Here is a 26,944-nt window from a genome sequence, read left to right as displayed (position 1 = left end):
CCCAGCCCCCTCCACTTTCGCTTTCTCCCCCTCTCTCGGCTCCTGACCCCCAGGCTGTTTAAAATTCCTCCGCTCGCCCCCTCCCCAGGCCCGCGCAGAGCTGGGGACGTCAAACGGGGCGTGAACTGGCCCGGAAGGCGGGAGGGGGCTCCTGGTGGGCTCTTCATTCATTCGCTGCTCCTGGGCAGGTTTGGACACAAGGGACCCTGGGAGTAAACTAAAACCATGAATGAGTCTGAGGCCGGCGGCTCCAGCCAGGGGAAGGCCCGCTGTAAACAAAGCATTTCAGGACAATGAGCTAGAACCCGGTCAGGGTCTGGCCTGGGAGACCCGGCGCCGGCTCCGAGGTTAGCTACCTCTTGGAGTCTCATTTTCCTGCTTTGAAAGCTGGGGACAAACACCGAGCCTGAAAAGCCAGCTCCTCCCAAGGCTGAGGCGGCAGGATGGCAAGTTCGAGTCCTGCCTTGGAAACTTAGCAAGACCCTGTCTCAAAAATAAAATAAAAAGGGCTGGGGACGTAGCTCAGGGGTGGAGCACCCTGGGCTCAAGCCCCAGCAACAAATGCAAAAGCAACACCAGAAAGAAACCTGGGGGGCAGCAACCCCACTCTCGGGATGTGAGGTGCTGGGAGCTTGTGCCAAGGATGCTGGGGTCTGCCCCAGGACACCCGGGAAAGGGCTGAGCATGGCGCAGGGCTCCTGCCCTTGTGGCTGGGAGCAGCGTGGGGGTGGGGAGGCCTCCTCCCTGTTCTCAGTCCACCTACTCAGGGGCCTCAGTGCCTCCTGTTCTCTTTCCCCTACTTTGTTCCAGCCCTTGGCCTCTTCTCTATCCCTGGAGCCCGCTCCTGCCTGGCACCACGGTCACCGGGTGTCCCCACGGTGTATTCCCTCACTTCCCTTGAATCTTGGCTTCCATCTCAAGGAGCTCCTCCCAGACCTCCAGGACTCAGGTTGTTTCTTTTCTTTTCTAATATTTACTTATTTTTTAGTTTTCGGTGGACACAACATCTTTGTATGTGGTGCTGAGGATCGAACCTGGGCCGCACGCATGCCAGGCGAGCGCGCTACCGCTTGAGCCACATCTCCAGCCCCGACTCAGGTTGTTTCTGCCCTCCCACCTTCCAGCATCCCCGGCCCTCCTTTTCCCTCTTAGCCGGCTTGCTGTCTTTCCATGGCATTGATCACCACCCTTCGTTTATTTATTTGTTTATTCTACAAATTTTAATTGAGCACCTGCTATGTGCTAGGCATCCTAGGTACTGGGAATAGAGCAGTGAACAATTCCCTTTTTTTTTCTTTTTAGGCCCACCATCGGTCTCCTCCACTGGAATACAAGCTTCATGGAGCAGGAACTCTATTTTACTCACCTCCTTCCTGCCCATGGCACCCTTCTGAGGTGGGTATTGTGGTTCTGCCATTTTACAGATGGAGAAACTGAGGTTCAGCAAGGAGACAGGGACTTGCCCAAGGTGGGACAGAGGACAGGTGGGGGCAAGTTGGTCTGGTTGCACAGCTCTTGTTCCTTCCCCATGATGTGACCTCTGTGGCAGCCCACAGGCTCCTGGGAACTGAGTGGGAGTCTGCTGAGCAAGAGGAGGAGGGCCCTACAGGCCACCAGGCCAGCGCAGTGACTGCCCTCCCGCTGGGTCGTGGGCACCCCAGCTTCTGTGCTGCTGAGGCACTTATGCTTTCTTGAAGGAACCAGCTTTGCACACTTCTGAGTCTTTGCCCTGGCTGTCCTTCCCAGGTGAGGCCAGTCCCCTTGCCTCAGACCAGACAGCCCTGGTCCCCTGCCACGGTCCCTGGTGGCTTCTAGGCAGCTCTTGCCCCTGTGTCCTGGTGAAAAGTCTCGTAGTGTACATCACGTCACACGATGACTACCTCCATCCTGACTCCCCTCCCGTCTCCCACAGGACCCATGCTACTTTCTTTCTTTCTTTTTGGGGGATGGGGGAGATGGGTGGAACTGGAGATTGAACTACCACTGAGCTAGATCCCCAGCCCTTTTTATATTTTATTTTGAGACATGTCTTGCTAAGTTGCTGAGGCTGGCCTCAAACTCTTGATCCTTCTGCTTCAGCCTCCTGAGTTGCAATGCGCACAGGTCCATGCTAATATTCAGGGTGCATGTCTTCCGATGTGTGTGGGTCTTTATAAAACATAGATGGTCTAATTTGCATGAGTGGGTCATGAATATACACAGTGGTAGTTTCCATAGGTCTTTTTCTTAGGCTATTTTGTGTCCTCCCGTGTTGCTCAGTGTGTGGAGTCTAACCAGAGCGTGTTGCTTCTGATTGCTGACTCTCGCCTGCGTGGTGTTTGAACACAACCAGCCTCCTCTTCCCGTTCTGTGGTGAGGGACTGGATGCTGGTTACCTGCAGCTTCCTCCTCCTAAAGCAAAGACTGGTGCGTGACTCTTGGGGCTCCTGTGCGTGTTATATAGAATCCGCACCCAGGGCAGGATGACTGGAGCCTAGAGAATACACATCTGTAGCCCAGTATCACCTAACCGCACCGTACCGTGACTGTCCCTGTCCACACGCCCATCAGCAGGGCATGAGAGGCCCCTTTGCCCACGTTACCCCTGGCATTTGGAATCGGCCGGCTTCCTGATGGCAGAGAAGGGGGTTGTTTTCCACTGTATCTCACACGCCAGGGTCTAGCACCTGTGGGCAAGAATGAGTGAGTGAATGAGTGATGCACAGCTACCATCGGGCCCCCCGCACCTCTCTTGTACCAAACCTCTGCCTAGAGAGCAGGGGATATGTGTATGTGTGCACAGGGGGACGTGACAAGTCCTACATCTTGATCAGCTTAGAAGAAAAACCCCAGTGACAGCATCTGGGGAGGACCCACTGTTACCGCTGTTGACCGGTGACGAGTCCTTGCTTCCCCAATATTGAAGAATAACACCAGAGAGCACGCAGAGGCAAGGTCAGAGTGGAAAATAGAAGCTTATTAAAGGACAGCAGAAAAGACTTCTCCGGAGGAAGAAGGGGACCCAAGAGGTGGAATCCGTGGAAGTGCGGTTGTCTCCCCTTTTTATAGTTTTGGTGATGGAATGTAAGGGGGAAGGGTTGGGACACAGGTGGGCCAAACAAGTAATCTGGGCAGGAAGGACTTCATTATCACTTCTTTGGGATGGGCTATCTCCAAACATGTTGGGGGCTGTTTCCTGGGTTCCATTAACATTTCTTTGGGGTGGACTTTGGCCTAGGGCCTTTCCAGGACTTCATTAACATTCCATGAGTTGTCCTGCGTTTCCCGGAATCATTATCAGCATGGCCTCCATTTTAGATTTCACTGATATTAGATCCGATTTACCTAAGTACACTGACTACCTAACTTTAAATCTGGCTTCACCACTGTGTCAACAACTCATGGGTACATGCACCCAGACCTCAGGTTTCACTAGACAAGACACAAACCTACTCTCTCTCGTTCCAGGTGTTTGTTGGCAGGGCTGGTCTGGTGGCCAGCCCCCAAGGGAGCCCCATGATCCTTGCCTCCACAGACCCTCCCCTACCAAATCAGATCTGACTTCTGCAACCAAAAGATTATGGCAGAGGGGACAGCAGGGGACATGGAGCCTCAGCTAGGTGTGGTGGTGGGCGCCAGTGGCTCAGGAGGCCGAGGCAGGAGGATCGCGAGATCAAAGCCAGCTTCAGCAAGGGCAAGGCACTAAGCAACTCAGGGAGACCCTGTCTCTAAATAAAATATAAAATAGGGCAGGGGATGGGCTCAGTGGTTGAGAGCCCCTGGGTTCAATCCCCAGTACCCCCACCCCCCCAAATAAATAAATAAGGCTGGGGAGACCTTGCTTAGGGATTCAGCGCCCCTGGTTTAACCCCAGTTATGCCCCCTTCCCCCCAAAAAAACATGGAGCTTCTGTTGTCTTATTCTTTTGAGTCAGTTCCTCTGGGGACAGCAGCCACCAACCATGAGGAAGTTCACACTGTCTCGTTGAGAGCCATGTGAAGAAGAAGGGGGCCCCAACCCCCAGCCAGCACCAACCGATTCTCCAGCCACAGGAGTGAGCATCTTGGATGTGGAGCCTGAATCCCTGACCCTCAGGGACCCTGGAAAGTGACAAGGACTATCAAGAAAGGTCAAGGAAGAAAGGGAAAGATGATAAATAACCACAATCATTAATGTTCAGGCGTGTGCGTTATTGAATCTTCCACCCAGTGCATGGGACTGGGAGTCAGGGCTGTCATTGAACAGTCTGCGGTTCCTGGGGCGAGGACTGCCCAGGTAGGTCACATGTGCATGCAGCACAGAGGCTCAGTGGTGGCCTGGCTTTGCCACTGTCCGTCCATGCCCAACGCCTAAGACAATCAATGCTGAGGGCCATTGCTAAGTAAGAATGACGCATGGCATGACCCAGGTCATTTGCAGTGTCATTGCATGTAAGGTGACCTTGCTCAAGGACCAGGGTGGATCCGGGTTTAGGGCGGATCGGGGTTTAGGGCGTTCCCGGTTTAGGACAATCCGGGTTTAGGGCGGTTCCAGGTTTAAGGTGTACCCTGCTGGGAATAGGGCGTATCCTGCTGCCTCAGGTGGCCTGCTCGTTGAGTTCCCGTTGAGTTCTCGTGGGATTCAGAGAGTATTTTGGGATTTTGCCCAGAACGTGAATTCCCCCAGAACGTGTTTGTAGAGTGCCGGTGTGAGTTCGGGAATAAAGAATTGCTGTTTGAATCTACAAGGCTGTGAGTGGCTCGTGATTTTGTGCCCAGCCAGACTGTGGAAAATCAATATCGTTGAGGGTGCAAACCCCTAAGAGGGAGGATCTTTTTTCCCAGTTTAATTGATTTAATATTATCTACACAATTAAGGAACAGGTGATACATTTTTATTTGTTAGAAACCGATCTTTCTATAATAGAATAGATTTTAAATTCAGCGCATGTCATTATTATTATATTTTTTTGGAGGGGGGGAATTACTAAGCCACAACCCCAGCCCTAATTTTGTATTTTATTTAGAGACAGGGTCTCGTTGAGTTGCTTAGAGCCTTGCTTTTGCTGAGGCTGGTTGTGAACTCTCAATCCTCCTGTCTCAGCCTCCCTAGTCACTGGGATTACAGGTGTGCGCCACTGCACCCAGCTAGTGTATGTTATTATCACTGCTAAAAAAATCTTAGCTCTTGTCTTAGTTTAAGGCTTTTTTAAAAACGGACTACTAGAGCCCTAAAGAAGACAGAGTCAGGGATCCAGGCTCTGTATATCCTTTTGCTCCACCATACATGATTTCTACTCCCTAGGTGTCTCATGGACCAAAACAGCTGCTGGAGCCATTCTGTCTGCATCCCAGCTGGCATAAAAAGAAGAAAGAAGAGCTATTTTGGGTTTTGAAGAGTTACAGTCTCGCTTCACCTGCATCACAATGGGAAGATCTTGACATTAGACCACTCGTGACCAAAAAGGAGGCTGAAAATGCAGTGTTGAGTGCAGATGGCGCGCATGCAGTGGAGTTCTGGCTTTCTCTTAGTAAAGAGGAAAGGAAAATACGGATGTTGGGCAACAACAGCAATCTCTGCCACCAGTGTCATCCCTGGAGATAATGCAGAGTCACGTGGGTCCACTTGCAGAGCTGGGAGCCCCACAGGGCTCAAGTCTCAGCTCTGCCTCTTATGAGCTGGGTGATCCTGGGAAACCAGGACCCCAGTCGCCCCTCGTAGCGTTGCTCCTCGTGAGGATGAAATGAGCCCCTGTCTGTCCGTCTGTCCAGTCTGTCCAGTGCTTGTGGGACAGTCCTGCATGTGCTCTGGGCGGGCAGACGTTCCTTCTGATGGCTGCTTAATCCTCACAGGGTGTTCTTAAAGGGATGAGAAGCTGGCCTGAGAGTGCTTTTCCCCTCTTGCCTCCTCCACTGGAATCGATTCGTTGGAGAAGAAAACCAAGACCCAGATCAGTGGCTTCAAAGCCTCCAGACACAGCCATTGAGTGAAGGTGTTGGATGAACTTACAAACCGTCTGTCTGAGCGGAGAAAGGCTGGGGGCCGTTTTGTCCCTTAGACTCCTCCCTCCATGGGCTGACGCCTCAGATTCCCCACCAGGACCCAGCCCCTCCAGGGCCCCTCCAGGGGTCCCTCCGAGCGCATTTTCTTCTTATTTATTTATTTATTTATTTAGGTACCAGGGATTGAACCCAGGACAGCTCTACCCCCGAGCCACCTCCCCAACGTCTTCTATTTTGTATTTGGAGACAGGATCTAGCTGAGTTGGGAGGCTGGCCTCAAACCTGTGAGCCTCCTGGCTCAGCTGGGATTCCTCGGTGGGCCTCACCGCGGCAGGCCAAGAACTCCTGGGAAGGCCTGTTCTGGAAGATGCCCTGAGTTTTCCATGATAAAAGCGAATCTGGGGGCGGGGCTGGGGCTCAGGGGAAGAGCACTTGCCTCGGGGTGTGAGGCCGGGGTTCTATCCTCAGCACCAAGTAAAGATAACTAAAGATACTGTGTGTCCATCTACAACTATAAAAATTTAAAAAAAAAGCTGACCTGGCTGCGGCCCCCCTCTCCGGAGAGCCGCAGCACGTGTGCCTGGTACAGGGCCTGAGGGGTCCTGCAGCCAATGAACCCTTCATTTCCGCCTGTTCTCCCAGCTGACCACCACAGACACCCTGTGCCCACACACCTGACAGAGCAAGTGGCACGGCTGCCCAGTGCCTCTCTGGCTGTTGTGGGTGACATCCACATTGGCCGGAATCCTGTGTCTGTCTGTCTCCTCTTCCTCCCTCCCCCCTCCCCCTCTCTTTCTTCCTTCCTTTCTCTTTTTTTCAGAGTCTCACCAAGTTGCCCAGGCAGGCCTTGAACTTGCCATCCTCCTGCCTCAGCCTCCAGAGTCACTGCAGGTGTGCGCCACCGCACCTGGCTTCCTATTCTCTCCCGAGAGCGTGTTTGATAGGTGCGCGGTGGGAGAGGCCTGTGGGTGCCGGTGGCCGGTGAGGTAGGCCATCAGGGGGATGTCTAGGCATCCTGGGAGTCCTCCTCTGCTGTAGTCCGGCTGCAGCAAAATAACGGGGGGGTGACGAGCAACTTGTGTGCATTGATACAGCAGGAGTAGGAGCCGTTTATTGCAGGACAGGAGCAGTATTTATACATTCCACACAGCTTATCTAATTAGCATAAACTAGATACATCAGTCAACCAATCAGGAATCTCCACACTTAATGGCTCGCTTTTGTTACTTCTCAAACCACTCCCTCTGGCATTTTGCCAGGCACCATTCAGACTTGTTTACGAACTCTAACATTCCCCTGGCAAAGTGCCAGGTGTTATTTTGACTTCTTTACAGACTCTAACACTCCTCCCTAGGGATGCTAGAATATCATTGGAGTTTTACGTATCAGAGAAAAAGGAGTTTCCTGTGCTTCCCCCAAGGAAAGGACAATGTCAATTCAGGTAATAACATCATCAAGAGGCTACGATGTGCCAGGCACTCTCCTAGGCACTTTCCCAGAGCTTCCTGAGGGAGGTGGCCTGGATCAAGTTAAGAGGGGGGGGTCTTAGCTACCTCAAACGAGGGAGTCCCCTATGAAGTTTTGTTTTAGTCTATCCTGAGAGGTCCTTGGCAGTGCTGGCACAAAAGATGCATTTGTGGGTTGCTCTTCAGGGTTGGAGGCAAACACTGCTGTCTGTCTACACAATATCCACCACCTCTGCATCAACAGAATCCCAATTGGTCTGGGTCAGTAGTGAGCCTAGATAAAATCATCTTTGTTCTTAGCCTTCCTTGCAGCAAAGGGTGGCCACGTGGCTCAGTGATGTGAAGATGGAAGTTGCTAGGGAGGGCCTACTTGCCAAATAAAATGACAGTCACCTGAGAAACTATTTGCTTTTTATCCTTCACCTTCTTCCTGCCTGGAATGGAGATGCAATTCCTAGTGGTATAGCAGTCAGTTTGGGGCCATGAGGACAAAAGTCACATGCTAACACAGCACTGTGGAAAGCAGGGTAGTTGAGTCCTTAATGATTTCTTTGAGCTGCCACAGGAGTCCCCAACCTCTTGAAAAATGAAACACTCCTATTTGATGAAGCCACGATGTTAGGTTTCTGTTACATGCAGCTGAATACAAGCCATTATCAGTCTATGCGGGTCTGCACTGTCCAAGGTGTGTGCCATGACCATCCGTGGCGCAGCCCGTGCTGGGCGCTGAACACACTGCTTTACGCCCCTCGTCTCGTTTCATCCTCACCGTCCTAGAGTAAGGTGTTGAAACTCTCCCCGTGTTACACGAGATGGAACTGGAGTGCAGAGAGGTGAGGGGCGTGTCCAGGCCTGCCCGCTGGGGAGAGGGGCCGCGCCCACTCTGAGCCTGAGCTCTCCTGGTCTGTGTTCACAGTCACGGTGAGTGATCTGAGGTCATGACCCCCGTTTCCCCCACTGAGGTCCAGATCTATCCCCCTCCTCTGAATCTGAGTGGGCTCCTGGCTACTTTGACCAAGGACTCTGGCAAATGTGACCCTCCGTGACTTCTGAAGATGGTCACAGGAGGTGATGCAGCTCCTGCCTGGCTCCCTGGAGCCCCGCTGCTGGGAGCTCCGAGTTGTCCCGAGGCCAACAGGCTGCCACTGGCGCTGAAGGAAGCTTGTCAGTCCCTGACAGCCTTCTTGTGCTCAGGGACATTAGACACACTTTGGCCACACATGGGGCTTTTTTTTTTTTTCAGTACTGGGAACTGAACCCAGAGGTTCAGGGGTGCTCTGCCACTGAGCCACATCCCCAGCTTTTTTAATTTTTTACTTTTGAGACATATTGCTTAGAATCTTGCTAAATTATTGAGGCTGTCCTCCAACTTGCCATCCTCCTGCCTCAGCCTCCTGAGTTGCAGGGATAACAGGGTGCGCCGCGGCACTTGGCACACGGGGCCATTTTAAACCACAAAATCACCATGAAAACAAGGAAACTTGCAAAATGTGGCAAAAAATAGCCTGCCAAAGGGACACTTGTGCATGGTCTGAGCCCCAACAGGAAGACAGCGTGTCAGTTTGTTTGATGGCCGCTGGGAACACGTGCCCGGGAGGCTCAGATTTTTCCTCACCCCTCACAGGTCCTCTGCCGACCACGAGAACGCCAGCGAGCACTGATCTGGGGATAAATGTCAGCTAGCAGGGAAGACACCGGGTGGAATCTGGGAGGAAGGACGGACTCTGTGATTTAACAGGCTCAGGGCTCGTGGCCCTGACTGGTAACTGGAAAGGCAGGACACAGGCAGGTGAAGAAGTGTCCCAAGAGCTTCCTCTTCTCATTTATCAAACGTGGGTGACAAGGCTCCCCGCCCCGTCACGTATTTGGAGGGAAAGAGTAGTGACCCCAGCAGCTCTATTAGCGGTTTTCGTACCTGATCTCGGTTAGTCCTCGCCACCGCCCTATAGGACAGACCTGTCATTAATCCCAGTTTACACAAAAGGAAGCTGAGTCCTGGCAGGATTTAGGGACTTTGCTGGACATCTACAAACGAGCTGGGCACAGTGTCACGCTTATCCTCCCAGCGACTCGGGAGGCTTGGGCAGGAGGATGGTAAGTTCGAGGCCAGCCTCAGTAACTCAGGAAAACCCTGTCTCAAAATGAAAATTAAGGGCTGAGGGTGATGCTCAGGGGTAGAGTGCCCTGGGCTCAGTCTCACACACACACCCCTACGCCCTAGGCAGGGGGACTGGATCTCAGTGTTCCCAGCTCGCTGGCCACACCTGCCTCGAGCCCCTGTTCCACGGGTGCTGGGCTCTCTGCCCGGCTTGCAGCTGGCCCACGGGGAGTCGTGTGCTGACCACGACACAAATCAGGACCTGGGGCCTTCCAGGCAGTTTTACCAAGGGCGGGGGCATCGGGCAAGGAGGGTTCCCTCCTACAGAGGGTTAAAGCAGCTCGGCCTCCCTCCGGCTGAGCGGAAGTCGGATTTTGAGAGCCGAAGGGGGCTCTGGAGAGATGTTTTTCTTCTCCGTTTGTCTGCTTGTGGCTGGCCCATAAAACCCCCGGAACTGCCCGCTGCCGGAGGAATTCCTGCTGCTCAGAGAGGTGGGGGACACAGGTGGGGGTGGGGGTCTGGCCCGGCCCTGATCAGAGCAGAGACCACACATCTATTTTTATTATTATTATTTTTGGTACCAGGGATTGAACTCAGGGGCCATTCGACCACTGAGCCACATCCCAGCCCTATTTTGTGTTTTGTTTAGAGTCGGGGTCTCCCTGAGTTGCTTAGTGTCTTGCTGTTGCTGAGGCTGGCTTTGAACTGGCGATCCTCCTGCCTCAGCCTCCCCAGCTGCTGGGATGTGGTGTGCGCCCCTACACTAGTCATCTTATCAGAGCGGAGAACACCCCTTGTAAGGCCCCACCTGCAGGTCAGGGGACTTCCCCTGGACTCTCTGGACTCCTGGGGGAGCAGGTGCGAGGAAGAAGGGACATGCCTCCCTACTTTCCCCCGACACTGGGCAAGTCTCCACCGGTTTCCGCGTCTGTGCCCACCTGGATGCGGAACTGAGTGACATCATGAGCTTCTCTATCCATCAGGCATCATGCTGTATTTCCTGCCAGGAAAGCAGTGAAGTGTCACCTGTTTTACAGGTGAATAAACAGGCTCAGAGGCAGCACCGATCCCAGCCCAACAGTGGATGTCATAACCCGACCCTAAGTGTCCTCTCTCCTGCCTCCCAACACACGCAGTCCCGGTTCTCCTTGCTCTGGGACGTCTTCGTTCTTTAAGACTCGGCTCATGCAACACCTCCTCCAGGAAGCCTGCCCTGACTGGCCAGGCTGGTTGGGCCGGGACCCTCTCTGACTGCCCACAGTCCTGGGAGGTGACTGTGTTTGTTCACTGGGCTGTGAGCCCCCCGGGACAGGAGGGCTCCATCATGCCCTGATTCTCCATCGTGCCCCCTGCCCTCAGCCAACACCAGCAAACTTCAACTTCTCTGGAAGATTCTAAGTGCCCATGGAGCAGCGGGGTCTGTGGCTCTCAGCGGAGTCTGGGTGGCTCAGGCTGGCTCTGGCCAACAGGAGGAGGAGGCAGATGGATCCTGTGTGACTTCCGAGGCTGCTTCCTGGAGTCCTGACCTGGAGCCCCAGCTGCAGTGTAGAAGGCCCCGTGCTCCTTACACGGTCACCAGGTGGTGAGGACCGCCAGGCTGTGCGCAGAGGCGCTCCCGTCCCCAGGTCAACCCGCCCAGAGGCCTCCAGGTGATTCCAGCCCTGGTTGTGATCAAAGGCTCGTGTGGTGAAGGCCGGTCCCCAGGGCAGCCAGGCTCAGAGACTGGACTTGCCAGATTGGACCGTGAAGGTTCCGACCTCGTCAGGGATCCATGCACAGAAGGGTCCCGCTGGAAGGACTAATGGGAGCTGGGGGAACCTCGCGGGAGGGAGTGGGTCCTCACGGTGCACCCTGGGGCCTACGTCGTGTTCCCAGTCCCTTCTCTCTCTCTCTCTCTCTCTCTCTCTGCTTTCTGGCTGCCGTGAGCTGACCACCGTCTTGACCACGCCCTTCCATCATGATGCTCCACCTCACTCAGGCCCAGAGCAATGGAGCTGGCTGACTGTGGACCGAACCTCTGAAACCATGAGCCAAAGTAAACCTTTCCTCCTTTAACGTGTTTTCCTCAGGTAATTGGTCACAGCAATGAAAAGCTGATTAACAACCAACTAACACACAAGACCACGTGTCCCTCTGCACAAAGCCCTCAACTTGGCTCCTAACTCACTCTTAGCAAAAGCCAAAGTCTGACAACGTCCTCCAGGCCCTATGTGGCTGGCCCCTTTCCTACTCCATGCTTCTCTGTCCTGTCTCCTACAGCCACACTAGCTGGCTTGCTGCTCCTCAAGTGCTAGCTGCTCTGTCTCAGGGCCTTTGCACTTGCTGTGGATGGTGCTCACTGCCTGGAACACTTTCCTGTCCAGTCCCTATCACCTTCTTCGTGAGGCCTTCCTTGTCTACCCTGTTTAATGCCATGCCGCCATCTCTCCGTGGTCCTCACAACTACCACACTGTACACTTTACTTATTGTGTATATTATTTATTGTCTGTCCTGCCCCCTTCAACCCAGAATCCCAGCCACAGGGCAAGAATCTGTTTTCTCTCATGTTTCCCCGGTGCCCAAAGCAGAGCCTGGTGCTGACCAGTGAGTGGCTGGACCCTAGAGGACACTGGCCGTGACCACCTACTGCCCTCCTTCGGGGCCCGAGGACAGAGAGACAGGACCAGACGCCTCTCCCGGGGCCTCCCTCCTTCCTGGTCTTTGTGCCTCCATCCTTTGCCAGTAAATAGGATCTTGGGGCAACGGCCGAGAACCTTCCAGGGCCCCGAGGCCTTGACTTGCTCCTTCCTGCACTATCAATCCAGTCCCTTCCCACTGTGGCATCCTGGACTGACTCGGGGAGGCGAGGCCGAGAGATTAGTTGCAGGGAGCCCTGTGGCCCTGAGGGTCCTGCACAGTGGGAATGGGGGGTGGGGGTCGCCCGGCGTGGCTGGGAGGTTGAGTGATATGATATGTGGGAAGGTCTGTGGGCATGGAGGTGCTCCAAGGCCTGCTGAGGGGCCGGGGCATGGGGCACAAGTCCCACTTGGCCACTGAGCTCTCTCTTCCTGGGAAAAATGAGGTTAATGTGCGTCGCCACCTTCCTAGAGCTGCCCAGGGATTCGATGCCCCGACAATTCCCAGCACCCAGGGGAAGGGCGAGAGCTGCCAGTTATCATTAGCCGTGACTCTTACGGTGGTGGCAGGGAATCAGATGCTAATGAAGGGCCACTTGGGAGCCCAGGAGCCTCAGTTCATAGCCCAGAGAGGATGTGGACTCGGCCCTGTATCTATTTCAGTCTGGTCATAGAGACTCAAGGTCAAGGTCAAGGTCACCACTCCCCCCCCCCCCCAAGGCCATACCCGTGAGCACATGTTTTTCTTAAAATATACCACAGGAGGCCTCCCAGCCTTCTGGGAGGGGAGGCTGGGTGCAGGATTTAAATCCAGGACGCAGCCCTGCCCCAGTGTGGACCCTAAAAGTGTCACTTCGTGGCTCTGAATTCCACTAAAAGGCCTTGTTCTGGTTTGAGATAAACCGCGCACAGTGAGAGGGAGTCTCCAAGGCTCACGCTTGAGCAGGAGTGTGGACTTCCAGGGCAGGAGTCAGGCAGTGTGTGGGATGAATCCCAGTGACCGAGACGTTACTGGGGTTGCAGATGGCCACAGGCTCTGGGAGGGAGATCGAATCCCACAAACATCCAAGATTCATCTGTAGAGCCCCACCCAAGGCCGGGTGCTCCCATGAAGCCCCTTTGCCCAGCACTAGGGATCTGAAGAGGAGATGGACACCCTGGTGCGGCGCAGAGGAGGGAGGGGTACTCTGAGGAAGCTAAAAGGGGGTCAGGGAGGGCGTGAGCCGGGAGGCGGGGATGGAGTGACCGTGAGCCGTGGAGACACGGAGGGAGAGATGGTTTCAGTGGACGGGGCATGGACTGCCCAGGCCCTGAGCGCGCATCTTGGAGCTCAGGGTGGGCAGGGGAGGGGCGGTGCAGGCGAGGGTCCCGGATCGGGTGGGCTGAGCTTGGAGCCGCGGGTGGGACTCTTCTGGGTTAGGAGGGAGCTCGTCAGAGGCCTCTGGGCAGAGGCAGGACGGGGTCTGCTCCTGGATCGCAGGGACTCCCGGCTGCCTGGGGAGAGGGGACCAGGGGGTCAGGGGGGTTCTGGGGCCTGGGAGGAGGACAGTGTGAACCAGGCCATGTGGGAGGAGGAAATGAGAGGCCCCAGCTTCCAGATCAGAGGTGAGGAGAGGGACGGGGTCATGGGAGGGCGGGCAGTGTCCCCTGACCTCGCTGTTGCACATGCCCTTTGACCTAGCAAGCCTGCTTCGGGGACTTGTCCTGCATTTCACCCTGCACAGGTGTGAACTGCTGCACGGGCAAGGCTGCCAGTGGGAGGGCTGGACAGCGCCTCGTGTGGGCAGGGAGGTGGACCCGGTACGGGGTGTCCATCTGGAGGACAAACTGCCAGGTGAGACCTCCATCTTGCAGTGTACGCAAGAAGGCCACCGAGTCTTTGACAAGCCCTCGTCTGCGGGTCCACCTACCCACCCTCGGGCCTGCCCTGGGACTTTTGGACCAACGATTATTTGGGGGAAACCAGTTGCCATTGAAAGAAGCCTAGTCACCCCAAGACTGCCACACGGCAGGGAGTCCAGGCAGGTGCTGGGAGGAGTCCTCTAGAACCAGAGACCCCACGGGAGGAGGGACAGAGGCCAGGCGCGTCGAGGTGCAGATGCGAGTGAGGAGGCCGTGTTGGGTGGGAACCTCCAGCCGAGGCCCCGGGGTTGCAGGATGAGCCGCCCAGCCCTCCCCGACCTCCTCACCCACCAAATCATGCACAGAACACAGTGGCTGTACTGTGCCTCCTAGCTGGGGAGCTGGGTGGCCCAGAAGAAGACCAGAAGACATGCTCCAGGAGCCAGAAATGGCACTCCTGGTACGTGTGTGACAATAGCCATCGGCCCTTGTGATGATGGGCCATGGGTTGGAGGCCATCCAGGTGACCACGACAGGGTGGCAGGTGGGAAAGCCTGGTAGGTGCACAAAGTCCTAATCCGCTAGTGGGGGCCCCAGGTTACCCCACAGACAGATGGGTGTTCAACAGGGGTGAGCACTGGAGCAAAGATGAAGTGAAAATGCAAACACAGAAAGCAGCAGTCACGTGCCAGCACACCACGTTCCACAAGAAGATCCAGACACCACAGAACACACGGAGGTCTACCAGGAGGGTCCACAGGGCCTGGACAATGGGAGGGGGATGGTGGCACTGGCCTGTAACCCAGTGACTCAGGAGGCTGAGGCAGGAGGATTGCAAGTTCAAGGCCAGCCTCAGTAATTTAGTGAAACCTGTCTCAAAATAAAAACTAAAAAGGGCTGGGAGTGAAGCTCAGAGGTACAACGTCCTGGGTTTGATCCCCAGTACTGCAAGAAAGAAAGAAAAAAAGAGAAAAAAAAAAAGAAAGAAAGGAATCAGTGAGCCCTCTGTATCTGCAGATTCGTACTCATGGGTTCATCCAATCAGGTATCAGAACTACTTGAAAAAAAAAGCTTTTATACTGAATATGTACAGACAATGCAGTGTAACAGTTATTTGTATAGTATTTACATTGTACCAGGTTTATAAGTGAGCTAAAGACGATTTAAAGCATAGGGAGGGACTGGAGATGAGGCTCAGTGGTAGAGTGTGCAAGGTCCTGGGTTCCATCCCCAGCACAGCAAAAAAAAAAAAAAAAAAAAAGAGCACAGGGAGGATGTGTGGGTTACATGCAAATAGCATGGTTGTTGTTGTCGTCCTTTGGTATCTGGGACTGAGCCCAGGGATGCTTAACCACTAGTCACATCCCCAGCCCTTTTTATTCTTTATTTTCAGTTAGGGTCTCATTGAGTTGCTTAATGCCTTGCTAAGCTGCTGAGGCTGGCTTTGAACTGGAGATCCTCCTGCCTCAGCCTCCCCAGCTGCTGGGATCACAGGCGTGCGCCAGGCCCTACTGTGGTTTTAAACACACACGTATGTAGAATAATGTAATGGGGCCCATGTGCCGACTCCCCAGTTTTGGAAATCAACTTTTTAAATACAGGCGAGGGGGTAGTGGTTTTCAAGTATGTCCACAGAGCGCTAATCCACTCACCTCTGAGTCACTGCACTGAACACCCGTGTCTGGTGAAGACGGCGAGGCAGAGGTGGCGTCTGAGGCCAGGCTGGGTAAAGGGACTGTCGTCCACCTCACTGTCTCCCAGCTTTACTCTGGGATTCAGCCACCGCATGGGGATGGAGTGGGAACCCAGGGACAGGCAGGTGTGGGGAGGAACTGATTCCTCTCTGTCCTCCCCAGCCTGGCCATCACCAGCTCCAAGGGGCCTGCCGTGACATGAGTCCCCAGGACAGGATGCTCCAGCCAGTCAGGCCTCCGTCACCGGCATCTGTGCTGCTCCCCAGTGCCACCAGAGGACCAGCTTCCCTCGGCTGAGCCGCTCTCGGATTCCCGACCCCCAGGCACTGCAGGCATGACTAAGATCACCGTCGCTTTACAACCTGTTTGGAGGTCATTCTGCAGGTGGACGCCCACAGGAGGCGCCTCTGCCATCCTTCCCCTGTAACAGCCCTTTTCCTGATGTTGTCATTCCTGTCAGTCTTTCCACTTTTACTACACATTATAAGTCTTGACCCAGCACATGGGCTGTGGATCCCTTTAAAGAGCACACGGATGTCCGTCTCCAGGGCCTTCCTGTTCTGTTCACGGCATGGGTCCCTGGCCACTCAGGTTTTGCCCTTCCACAGCATCCTCTGAGACTTATCTGTTGCCAGGCAGCAGCTGCAGGCCCCCTTCCCCGCCGGATGGTGTACATTAGATGAATGGACCACAAGACCTTACCAGAAAGCCTATGTTCATGGACATTTGGTCCTTTTTTTGTTGCTATGAAAAACAACGGTGCAGGTGACATAGTTTCCCTCCACCCTCTTCATATGGCAGCTTCCTTTTCTTGGGGGGGGGGGCGCGTCTCAGCTCTAATGGAATTTCTGGCATCTTTCCAAACCAGCACCTTGCACTTTCCCAGGAACACGGGAAATTTGGTGAATTCAAGAGGGTTCTCTCCCTCTGATTTCCAGGGAACAGAGAGCAGCATGTGCAAAGGTCCCGGGGTGGGAGAGGTGCCTGGTGTGGCAGAGGTGTGGCAAAGAGGCAGGTGTTGCTTCAACCCAATGACAAGGGGCAAGCAGGAGGTGAGGAGGGCCCAGGGTAGGGGCCATTTGAAGGGGCCTAGCATTTATTCTGCCTTTTTTTTTTCCTCCCAATGAAACTCACTCATTGGGAGTTTAGACAATTGACACCATCAGATTTATTTTCCTCTTTCTTTTTTTGCACCACTGGGGACCAACCCCAGAGCCCCCACATGCTAGACAAGCACCCTGCTACTGAGTCACATTGTGATGCCCCTCCTTTGGTCACTTTGTGAACATAATGGGAAAGACAGGTCGGAAGCCAGGAGCCCACAGAGACGCCCCACAATCCTGGCGGGGAGGAGGTGGCTTGGTCAGCAGTGGGACGCGGCTGGGTCCCCGATCTGCTTCATGGTGGACCCCACACTACTTGCTGATAGATCTAATGCCAGGTGTGAGAAGGACCGGTCCTGGGTGACCAGGAGGCTTCGGGCAGGACTGAAGCAGGCTGGTGTGGAGAGGGGTCTGGACAGGGATTGTCAAAGCAGCAGTGCAGGGGACACCTGGACTGGGGACACCCAGTGGGAGCCCTCCCCAGGAGGCTGCAGAGGGCTCTTAGGGCAGGAATGGGGAGAACCCAGGGGTCAGGACACAGGTCTTCTGTGGGTGTATCCAAGCACTTGCTGCTTCTGTGATGTGTTAAATAGATAGTTAAACCCCCCTAAAGGTATTTGTTTATTTAAACTTTGGGTGGAACCCAGGGGCCCTCTACCCCGGAGCTAAATCCCCAGCCCTTTTTACTTACTTACTCTGAGGCAGGGCATGGCCAAGTTGCTGAGGCTGATTCAAACCTGCGACCCTCCTGCGTCAGCCTCCTGAGTTGCTGGGATGACAGGCCTGAGCCAGTCCATCTGGCTTCTAAGTGTTTTTAAAACAATAACCCACTCACTCCTCATAACTGACCTGGGATAACAGGTCCTACCACCATTATCAGCATTTTATAGAGATTCAGAAACTGAGGGACAGAGAGGTTGTCATTTGCCCAAGGTCACACCCCAAGAGGCAGACCCAGGTTTGGGCTCTGGACAGTCCAACTCCAGAATCCTAGCACTTCACCGGCTGCGATGCCTTTGCCAGCGTCTGTTCTCCTAAGTGGGCACCTTGATGGCTGAGGGCTGGGGGGAGGGGGATATGAGGGAGAAAGTGAAAATGAAGGGTGTGGTGATAATGAGCTTGGATCTGAGAAATGGGGTCAACTCAGCTCCCTGCACCTAATGCAAAGAGGAGGGAGAGGAGGACTGAGAACAGGAGAGGAAGGAGATGATGGAGGAGGGGGAGGGGGAGGAGAGGGGGGAGGGGGAGAGGGAGAAATAGAAGAGGAAAGGAAGAAGATGGAGAAGGAGGAAGAAGAGGAGGTGGAGGGAGGATGAAGGGGGACAGGAGAAGAGGGGAAGGAAAAGAAGTGGAAGAAAGCATGTTTCGGCTGTACCCTCTGGATCACAATCCTCGTGAGCCCCTGGGCCCCAGGCCTGCCCCTAGTGGGCTTCTTGGGACTGGTCCTGACCCTCCCCCAGTGCTCCAGCCTCTCCCTGTCCCAGAAGCCTGCTTGCTCTCACCTTGGAGCCTTTGCCTGAGTCTTGTCCTCAGTAAGAGCGCCCTTGCCTCCTCCCACCGGCTCAGGAACTCCTACACATCCACCAAAACCCAGCCTCCAGCCTCCCCTCAGTGACACCTGTTTCTAGCCTCCACTCCTCTGGGCCGCCACAGCCCTCTGCACCTCTGTCCTCTGGTTGACTCCACCAACTTGTCTCCAGTGGGCTCCAGAGGGCAGGGCCTGGGCTGGCTCATCTCTTGAGTCCCCAAGTGGCTCCAGAGCCTGCTACATGGTGGGAGCTGGGTACGTAGTGCTCCATACATGTGATGGACAGAGGGATGGATGAAGGAAGGAAGGAAGGAAGGATGGAAAGATCACTACGGACACCAAGACCACTTTTCTTTTCTTTTTAATATTTATTTCTTAGTTTTCAGCGGACACAACATCTTTATTTGTATGTGGTGCTGAGGATGGAACCTGGGCCCCACGCGTGCCAGGCGAGCGCGCTACCGCCTGAGCCACACCCCCAGCCCAAGGCCACTTTTCCAACAGCAGCACAATCCCAGGGCTGAGAAAACAATTCCCAGCGTGTCATGGATCTCACAGAGTAGAACTGGGATTCCTAGACCTTCTTTTCTAGAGCTAGAGAATGTTCCTGAAGGAGAGTCCCTGGGCATTCCCTCTTCCGGCTGTGTGACGTTGGACAAGACACTTAATAACCCTGTGCCTCAATGTCCCCATCTGCACAATGGGGGGAATAGTGACACCTTCTTCATGGGTGGTTTTGAGGATAAAACTGTGTGTGCCAGTAGTGCAGTACCTGGACACCATTCATGCCCACTAATTGTTAGCCACGACAATATCGTGTCTATACTGGACTTTATTTTGCAATAATTTCAGAAACACAGAGAAGTTATAAAAACTGTGCAAAGAATTCGTTCCTGTACATGCTTCGCTCAGATTCCTTAAATGTTAACATTTTATTACTCTTGTTTCATCTTTCTGCTTACATTTTTGTTTGAACTGTTGTAAATTGCAGACAGGATACCTCTTTGCCTCTGAGTTAATTCATGTATATTATTTCTCTTTTTTTTCCAGTACTGGGAATTGAACCCAGGGCGCTCTTCCACTGAGCCACATCTCCAGCATTATTTTGTATTTTATTTAGAGACAGGGTCTCACTGAGTTGCTTAGCACCTTGCTTTTGCTGAGGCTGGCTTTGAACTTTTGATCCTCCTGCCTCAGCCTCCTGAGCTGCTGGGATGACAGGTGTGATTCACAAGTTTTTGATCCTCCTGCCTCAGCCTCCCTAATAGCCAAGATTACAAGCGCCGCCACCACACCCAGCTATGTTTAGTTTTTAATGTCTTGTTAATCTCCTTTTTCTAGAATAGCTCCTTACTTCTTTGATTTTTGCAACCTTGACATTTTTTGGAGAGTATAGACCGGTGGTTTTATAGATGGTCTCTATTTGGATTCTGCTGTTATTTCTTTATGATTAAATTCACATCAGTTGCTTTGGGCAAGAACGCCACAGAAATCATGCTATGTCCTTTACAATGCAAAGAATCTGGGGACACGTGATGTGGGTTTGCTCTGTTACTAGCAAGTTCTTTTGGACCACTTATTTAAGGTGGCATCTGCAAGATTTCTCCACTGTAGTGACTCTTTTTCTTTGTAACTAATTAAAATCTTGTGGGGAGATACATTGAAACTAAGTAAATTCCTTGTTTCTCTCCCTCCTTCACACCCACATGAGCAGGATGATATATTTTACATTAGATGTATTTATTATTTGACCAAGGAAAATAGAAGTAGGGAGTCATACTCTAATAGCACAACAGAGGTCATGGAAGGCCCCCCACCCCATCTCCACGCACTCAGTCCTTCCCTGTTCGTACTTTCTTATGTCCTTCCAGAAAATTCCATGTCATGGACAAGCTTCAATCCACACCATCCTCTGGTAGTTCTGAGCACCCAGAAGGTAGCTCAACACACACAGCATTCTTTCTGCCTCTTATTTCTTTTCTTTTTTAAAATAGTTTTTTAGTTGTAGTTGGACACATACCTTTATTTCATTTATTTATTTCTATGCGGTGCTGAGGAGGGAACCCAGGGCCTCGCACGTGCCAGGCGAGCACTCTACCGCTGAGCCCCAGCCCCAGCCCCTGTTGCCTTATTCAGTGAACAGTTTGGAGACCATTTTACATTTGCACCTATGGAGAGATCTAGAATCAATTTTAGAAACTTAAATCTGCCCAAGAGGCAATCCCAGGCCAGTGAAATCTCTTTCCACTAAAAAACTAGGGAAACTGAGGCCCAGGGTGGGGCAGGACTGGGTTTTTAAGGTCAGAGGCAAACGGACCTGCACAGCAGCTGTGGACTCCCGCAGAAGAGAGTGGGCGGGTCTCAGGCTGGTGGGCCAGGCCTTGGGGCCTTCCTACAAGATGCCGGCTCCAGCTCATGCCCCGGTTTTCAGCCTGGCTTCTCCCTGCCCTCCCCGCCCCCCGGGCCCCTTCTTAGTTTTAGTTAGGGACCCCCCTCCAGCTCCCTGCTGGGCCGGGCCTTGGGAGCCCCATTGATCCTCTGACAGCCCAAGACGGATCGGCTGGAGTGTGTATTCAGGTGCAGGCTCCCGGCACATGGAGGCCAGATGAGGCTGGGCTGGGGGCCAGGGCCCGCTGGGGCAGGGGACGGAGTTGGAGGAGCAGGGACAGGAGCATCCCACAGACACCTGCCTCCTCTCCCTCCCCATGGGCTCCCGCCCTTTTGGGGGCTGCTGCTCCCCCTACAGCTCTTCTCTCTCCCAGGCCTGGGGACCCGGGTGAGTGGTCTTGCTTGGTCTCCTCGCGGTGCCACCCTCCCTCCCGTGATGCTGACGGGTCCTCCTGAGCCTCAGATTCCTCAGGACGGTGGGGAGGAGATGAGCGTCCCCAGCAGACCACAGGGCACGGCCAGGGCCCTCTCCATGTCCCTCACTGGCCTCTGCAAACCCCACTCCACGTTTCCTTTCTGCTATGGAAGTCCCCAGCCCAAGGGGCCGCATGGCTCCGCCTGTCGGAAGTTGTCCCTTCTGGCCATCAGCTGTGCGGTTCCCCACGGCGGAGTGGACCCCAGAAAGCAGGGTCTGCTTCCATGCCCGGTGACACTCGAAAGGCCCTCAGATGGCACGTGCATCTCAAGTGGGTACCGAGTAGCTGCTGTGTGCGGGTACGGGGGGGACCGCGGAGTCCCGGGCTCCAAGACAGGCCAACCCGGACAGGGGACAGGGGAGATGGGAGCCCGAGAGGAGCCAGGACCTAGTGAGCCCCACCTGACATGGAGGGCGGGCGCAGAGAGAGGTCAGGGTGCAGAGAGACGGTGAAGCTCAGGGGGCCCTAGATTCCCAGAGGGCAACGGGGTCACAGGGAGGCTGGGGACTCTGCTGAGGGGAGGAAAGCTCAGATGGGAAGGGCACTGAGGGGGGATCCCTGGGGGGGGCACACAGGCCCCCACAGCTCAGGGAGGGGAGGGCTGCGCAGGTGGAGGGTGGGGGGCTGTAGCTCCGGAACAAAGCCCTGGGGAGCAGCGGCCCTAGTTTTTTCCAGCTGACGGGCCCTGAGCTAATTACTGATAATGAGCAGCTGGGCTCCGGGATTTGCATTCAGAGTGATCATCAGCACGGCCGTGGAAGGCAGCCAGTGCCAGCCTTCGGGGTGGCCATTTAGGGTGCCGAGATGACATCGCTGGCTCCATGTGGTTTTTGCCTTCCCTGCAGAAGAGAAGATGGCAGAAGGACAATCTTGACTAGAGGCAAGAAATGAGCATGTTTCTCCTGTCCTAGGCCAAGGCCTGGGCTGGGATTCCTGGGGAGTGGACAGGGGCTGCGGCCCTCACAAACCTGAGGACATTAGGCTCGGAGGACCCTCAGATGGAGCCGCAGGCTGCCCGCTGCAGGGACGATGGAATCGTCCACCGAGGGTGCTGTGTTTATCCTCTCTATCAACCCATGAGGGAGCCTCTGGTATTGACCCCATTTTACAGGTGAGGAAACCGAGGCACTGAGGAGTCGCACAGCCAGGGACCAGCTGAGCTGGGATGTGAACCTGGGCTTTCCCTGTGATGGGCTGACAGTTCCTCTCTCCCCCGACTCCCCTCTCTGCAGGGATGCCGGTATGTTTGGTGTCCCCGCAGGGTTGGGAGGTGAGACTTAAGTATAAATAAATAAACAGGGAGCAGATGGTTGGGGGGGGCTGGGAGGGGCAGGCTAGGGCCTCCCACTTCTCCCTGGGAAAACACTGCAGGGCCCCCAGCAAATGGATTCCAGACCCAGTGCCTGGAGCACCCTCCCCACGCTGCACCCTGGCTGGCTGCTCGGGGACCTGGCCCAGGCCCTGAGAGAAATGGTGGGCTAGGCCCTGAGTCCTGGCTTTTATTCATCTCCTGCTTCTCTCTCTTCCTCCTGTGTGAGCCTGAACCAGTCACTTTACCTCTCTGTGCCTCATTTGACAGATGGAGATCTATCTGTTAAATGAGGGGAAGGAGAAAGAACTATCACGCTTCTGTTCAGGGGTCCCCTCCTCTGGGAAGCCTTCCCAATCTGCTCCAGGCCGACTTTGTTAGAGTAACATTTTAGCATCGCAAGGGGGACTCGGGTATCGTGTCTCTGATTTCACAGTCGTCCAGTCGACAGATCCTTGCTGGCCGTGGGCCGGGCACTGTGCCACCCTTAGGGCTGACAGTACGTGGCACATAGCTTCTGCCTGTAGCGCCAGCTGCAGCCTGAGGAGCTACTATAGACCCTGGTCACGTGAATGCACACCTGGGTGGGGATGGAGGAGGGCCTCGCTGTGTACCGTGTCCTGGATGTGCAACCTGTCACGGGGTGGGGTGGGGAGGGAATCAAAGATGAAGTGGGTGAGCAGCCAGAAATTCCTAAATCCCAACCCACCCAAGTGAGAACGCCGTGTCCCTGGTCCTCTCAGGCCAAGAAGCCATGAGCTTCCGAGCGTTGCTTTCTCCCTCCCTTGGCCCACAGATGGCTGGTCCTGCCTGGGCTCTGACTGCGGACAACGTGACCAAGCTAGAATAGGATGCAGGCAAGTATCGTTTGGTTTATTTTGGTCAATTACCTTCTAATTGGAATGAGGGTTTCTGATGATTCACTTGATGTTTGGAAATTGCTAGTGGGGGCTGGAAGCAGCACCCTCACTCCCAAGAAACGTTGGTACCTTCTGATGAAGATTTTTATTTTTTCCCCCCGGGGCCCAGCATGGTGATGTTTAGTATTTTAACCGCAGCCGTGGTTACGTGCTGTGTTCATTTCTCAGGATGTATTTCCTGATCACACTTAAAATGGGTGCCTTTTTTTTTTTTTTTTGGTACCAGGGATTGAAGCCAGGGGTGCTTAACTACTGGGCCACATCCGCAGCCCTTCTTTTGCATTTTATTTAGAGTCAGGGTCTTGCTGATTGCTTAGGGTCTCGCTGAGTTGCTGAGGCTGGCTTTGAGCTCACGATCCTCCTGCCTCAGCCTCCAGAATCGCTGGGATTACAGGAAATGGGTGCATTTTAATTGCATGTAAACCTCCAAGTTGATTTTAATGTGCATGTGTTTAAATTTAAAAAGAACTCCAGTTCAAGATATTGAGGAAATAGTAGTACAGATGCCATGAGGGTGTGGCCAAGCCAGGAAGCTTGTCCGCTACAGAAAAGTCTGGAGTCAGTGAACAAGGGAAAGAGAGGACACAGTGGGTGAAGGAATGACTGAGCCAGGGAGTGAGGGGGGCCAGGGAACCCAGGCTCTCCCCCCTATGGAGGTGATCTGCTCTGCCCAGCCCCGGCACACTGGGTGGTCCTGCCCAGAGCTAAGGTGATCATCCTGGAGACCCCACCCACAGACTCATCTGCTCCTCTATCTGGGGCAGCCCAAATGCCCTCCCTTTCTAGTCTGCTCTTCTCCGAGTCCTTCACCCCAAAGGCTTAGCCATAATGCACACAAGGTCCTGCTCGCCTGGAGCCTACAACCTGGTGAGGCAGCAAGACAGAAGACAAGTGGACGGACAAACAAATAGAATGACTACAAGCTAATATGAAGGCACACAGAGTGAGAGGGCCAGGGAGACCACCAGAGGCAGAGAGGCGAGGGAAGCCTCTCGAAGGAGGTGACATGTGAACTGAGACCTTAAGGATGCATAAAGTCACCAGAAGAACCGGAGAAAGGGCATTCAAAGCAAGAGCCCAAAGGAAGAGCAAGCGCAAAGGCCCTGGGGTCAGAAAGCCAGTGGGAACTATGAGGCAGCCGGGTGGACTGGAGGGCACTGGGCTGGGGAAGGACAGTCATTTAGGACGTTCATGGTGAAGAGCCCCTGGTTGTTTTCTTTTTTTTTTTTTTAAAGAGAGAGAGAGAGAGAGAGAGAGAGAGAAGAGAGAGAGAGAGAATTTTTTAAATTTATTTTTTAGTTTTTGGCGGACACAACATCTTTTGTTTGTATGTGGTGCTGAGGATCGAACCCGGGCCGTGCGCATGGCAGGTGAGCGCGCTACCGCTTGAGCCACATCCCCAGCACCCCCTGGTTGTTTTCTAAATCTGACCCTCAAACACTTTCATATGATATGATGTGACATAAATTTTAGTAGATGCTCAATACATATTTACTAAATTAGAATTGAAGACCTTCTAGTTCTAGACCTTCCAGCCTTCCTGAAGTGGGACTGATCTGCCCTCAACAGACAGGGTCGTATGGTGCCCAGATGAGTGGCCTCCAGAGAGCGCCTGCCCAGGACAAACCCTGGCTCTGCCTTGTCCCTACTGTGATGGCCTGAGAGGCCCCACCTCCCTGAGCCTGTTTTCTCATCTCCAAGGTGGCTCAGGACATCCTAAGTGCTTTCTGATTGTTACATATGATGAGGAAGGACAAGGACCAAGAGTTAGGTGACAGATCCCTTTTCAATGGCTTCCCCTCCTGATTCCTGCAGGAAGAGTCCCATCTTGTAGGGTGGGGCTCCCTGACACTTGCTAACTGAGAGTCAGCAGTGTGACCTGTGCTGGGTTCAGAGGGAGATAATAACGGGGCTGGGTTGACATCGTTGCATTTGTGGCTACCTTTATTTATGTCATTGATACCAATTTTCCTTGGCTATCTCAAGTTTATTTTTATTTTTTATTTTTGGTACTGGGGACTGAACCCAGGGACACTTTACCACTGAACTACATCCGCAGACTTTTTCCTTCTCTCTCTCTCTTAATTGGGACAGGGAAACTGCCTTCCTAAGTTGCCAAGGATGGCCTTAAACTTCTGATCCTCCTGTCTCAGCCTCCAGTCACTGGGATTACAGGTATGCACTCCCCCCCTCCATCCCAGCTATCTCAAGTTTCTTAAAAATTAAAAAAAAAAATTAAGTCAAACAAAATCAAATTTAGATTTGAAAAAGCTATACCCAGTTTGGGCACCTCTTACTGCCCATGTCCCCCGGGTGGACTTCAAGAGGACAGGGGTTTCATCTGCTTAGGCTCCGATGGCCTGGTGCCTGGGGCAGTGTATTCTGTGACCATTTGTAGCAGGAATGTCAGGGAGGTGTGTGAAGGTGGGAACAGTCACTCCCGGACAGCCCTGTCCTGCCCTCTCTGGGGTCCCTCAGTTTCGTCTCTGGCAGTGGCTTTCCTCTCTCTCTCCCACACCCCCAGTCTCCAGGGCAGGTCAGGGCTGTGACTTGTCCCTTGTCCTTGGGGGAAAGGTTTCTGGCAGCTGGGTAGAGCCTCCCTCCCCCATAAGCCTGAGGGCACCTGTCTTCATCTGGAAACAGGTAAGACAGCCCATGGGGACTTCCTATGTTCGTCCTTATTTTGCAGATAAGGAAACTGAGGCTGGGAGAGGTGACTTTGGCTCCAGAGTATTTGGAGAGTCCATTCCCTGCCCTGTAAAAATGAACATCTAAAATTCCTCCCTTCCAAACTGGGTGAGAGGACCAGGGAGACCACCAGAGGCACCCAGTAGGTGCACCATAAATGTTGGCTGTTAGTATTGATGTTCTAAGTGGTGAACTTACCAGGATCTCACAGCTCGTAGGTGGCATCAACAACTGAAACCTAGGTCAATCCATCTAAAGTGACTGACTCGCCCTGCGGCGACGCAGCCTGTGACCTCGGGCTCAGGAGGCTGAGGCAGGAGGACCGCGAGTTCAGAGCCAGCTCCAGCAACGTGGCGAGGTCCTAAGCAACTTAGTGATTCCCTGTCTCAAAATAAGAACTTTAGGGCTGGGATGCGGCTCAGCGGTCGGTGGCCCTGGGTCCAGTCCCCAGCACTAGGACCAAACCAAAGTCTGTCTCCACCACGGAGCAGTCCTGGGGCAGCAGCAGCAGCAGCGCCGCCTGCGATCGGTGCTTCCCCCCCGCAAGTGGCGCCTAGGGTCGGGGACAGGTTACCAGGTGGCCGCCTCCCGCCGCCCGCGGGGCAGGTTCGGGGCGCCCGCAGAGCCTCCCGCGGGGGCGCCCGACCGCCGGGCCGGCTGGTGGCGGGCGGCCTGGAAGACATTACACGGCTGTCGGCCGCGGGCGTCGCTCCCAGTTCCGGAGGCTCCCGGCGGCGGACGCGCGGGGCCAGGGGACGGCCCGCCACAAAGCGCGCTTTGTTCTGCGCTCCCCCCGGAGCTGGAACCAATGGATTGGCGGCCGCGGAGGTCAGGGGCCAGGCAGCGCGGGCAGCCG

The 26,944-nt window shown here is 54.2% G+C and overlaps 1 long non-coding RNA gene across 1 annotated transcript; it reads left to right on the top strand.

The window, feature by feature from the left end:
- The first annotated feature begins 1,008 nt into the window (after positions 1-1,008).
- On the top strand, positions 1,009-4,690 carry LOC114100553 (uncharacterized). Its single transcript, XR_003584091.2, has 4 exons — positions 1,009-1,098; positions 1,303-1,395; positions 1,550-1,746; positions 3,910-4,690. It is a non-coding gene; the product is annotated as an uncharacterized lncRNA (long non-coding RNA).
- The last annotated feature ends 22,254 nt before the right edge of the window (positions 4,691-26,944 follow it).

This window comes from Marmota flaviventris, chromosome 2 (genome assembly GCF_047511675.1).
Source record: "Marmota flaviventris isolate mMarFla1 chromosome 2, mMarFla1.hap1, whole genome shotgun sequence".
Lineage (NCBI taxonomy): Eukaryota > Metazoa > Chordata > Mammalia > Rodentia > Sciuridae > Marmota > Marmota flaviventris.
The sequence above is the reverse complement of the archived record's forward strand: the minus strand, read 5'-3'. Positions and strand labels throughout refer to the sequence as shown.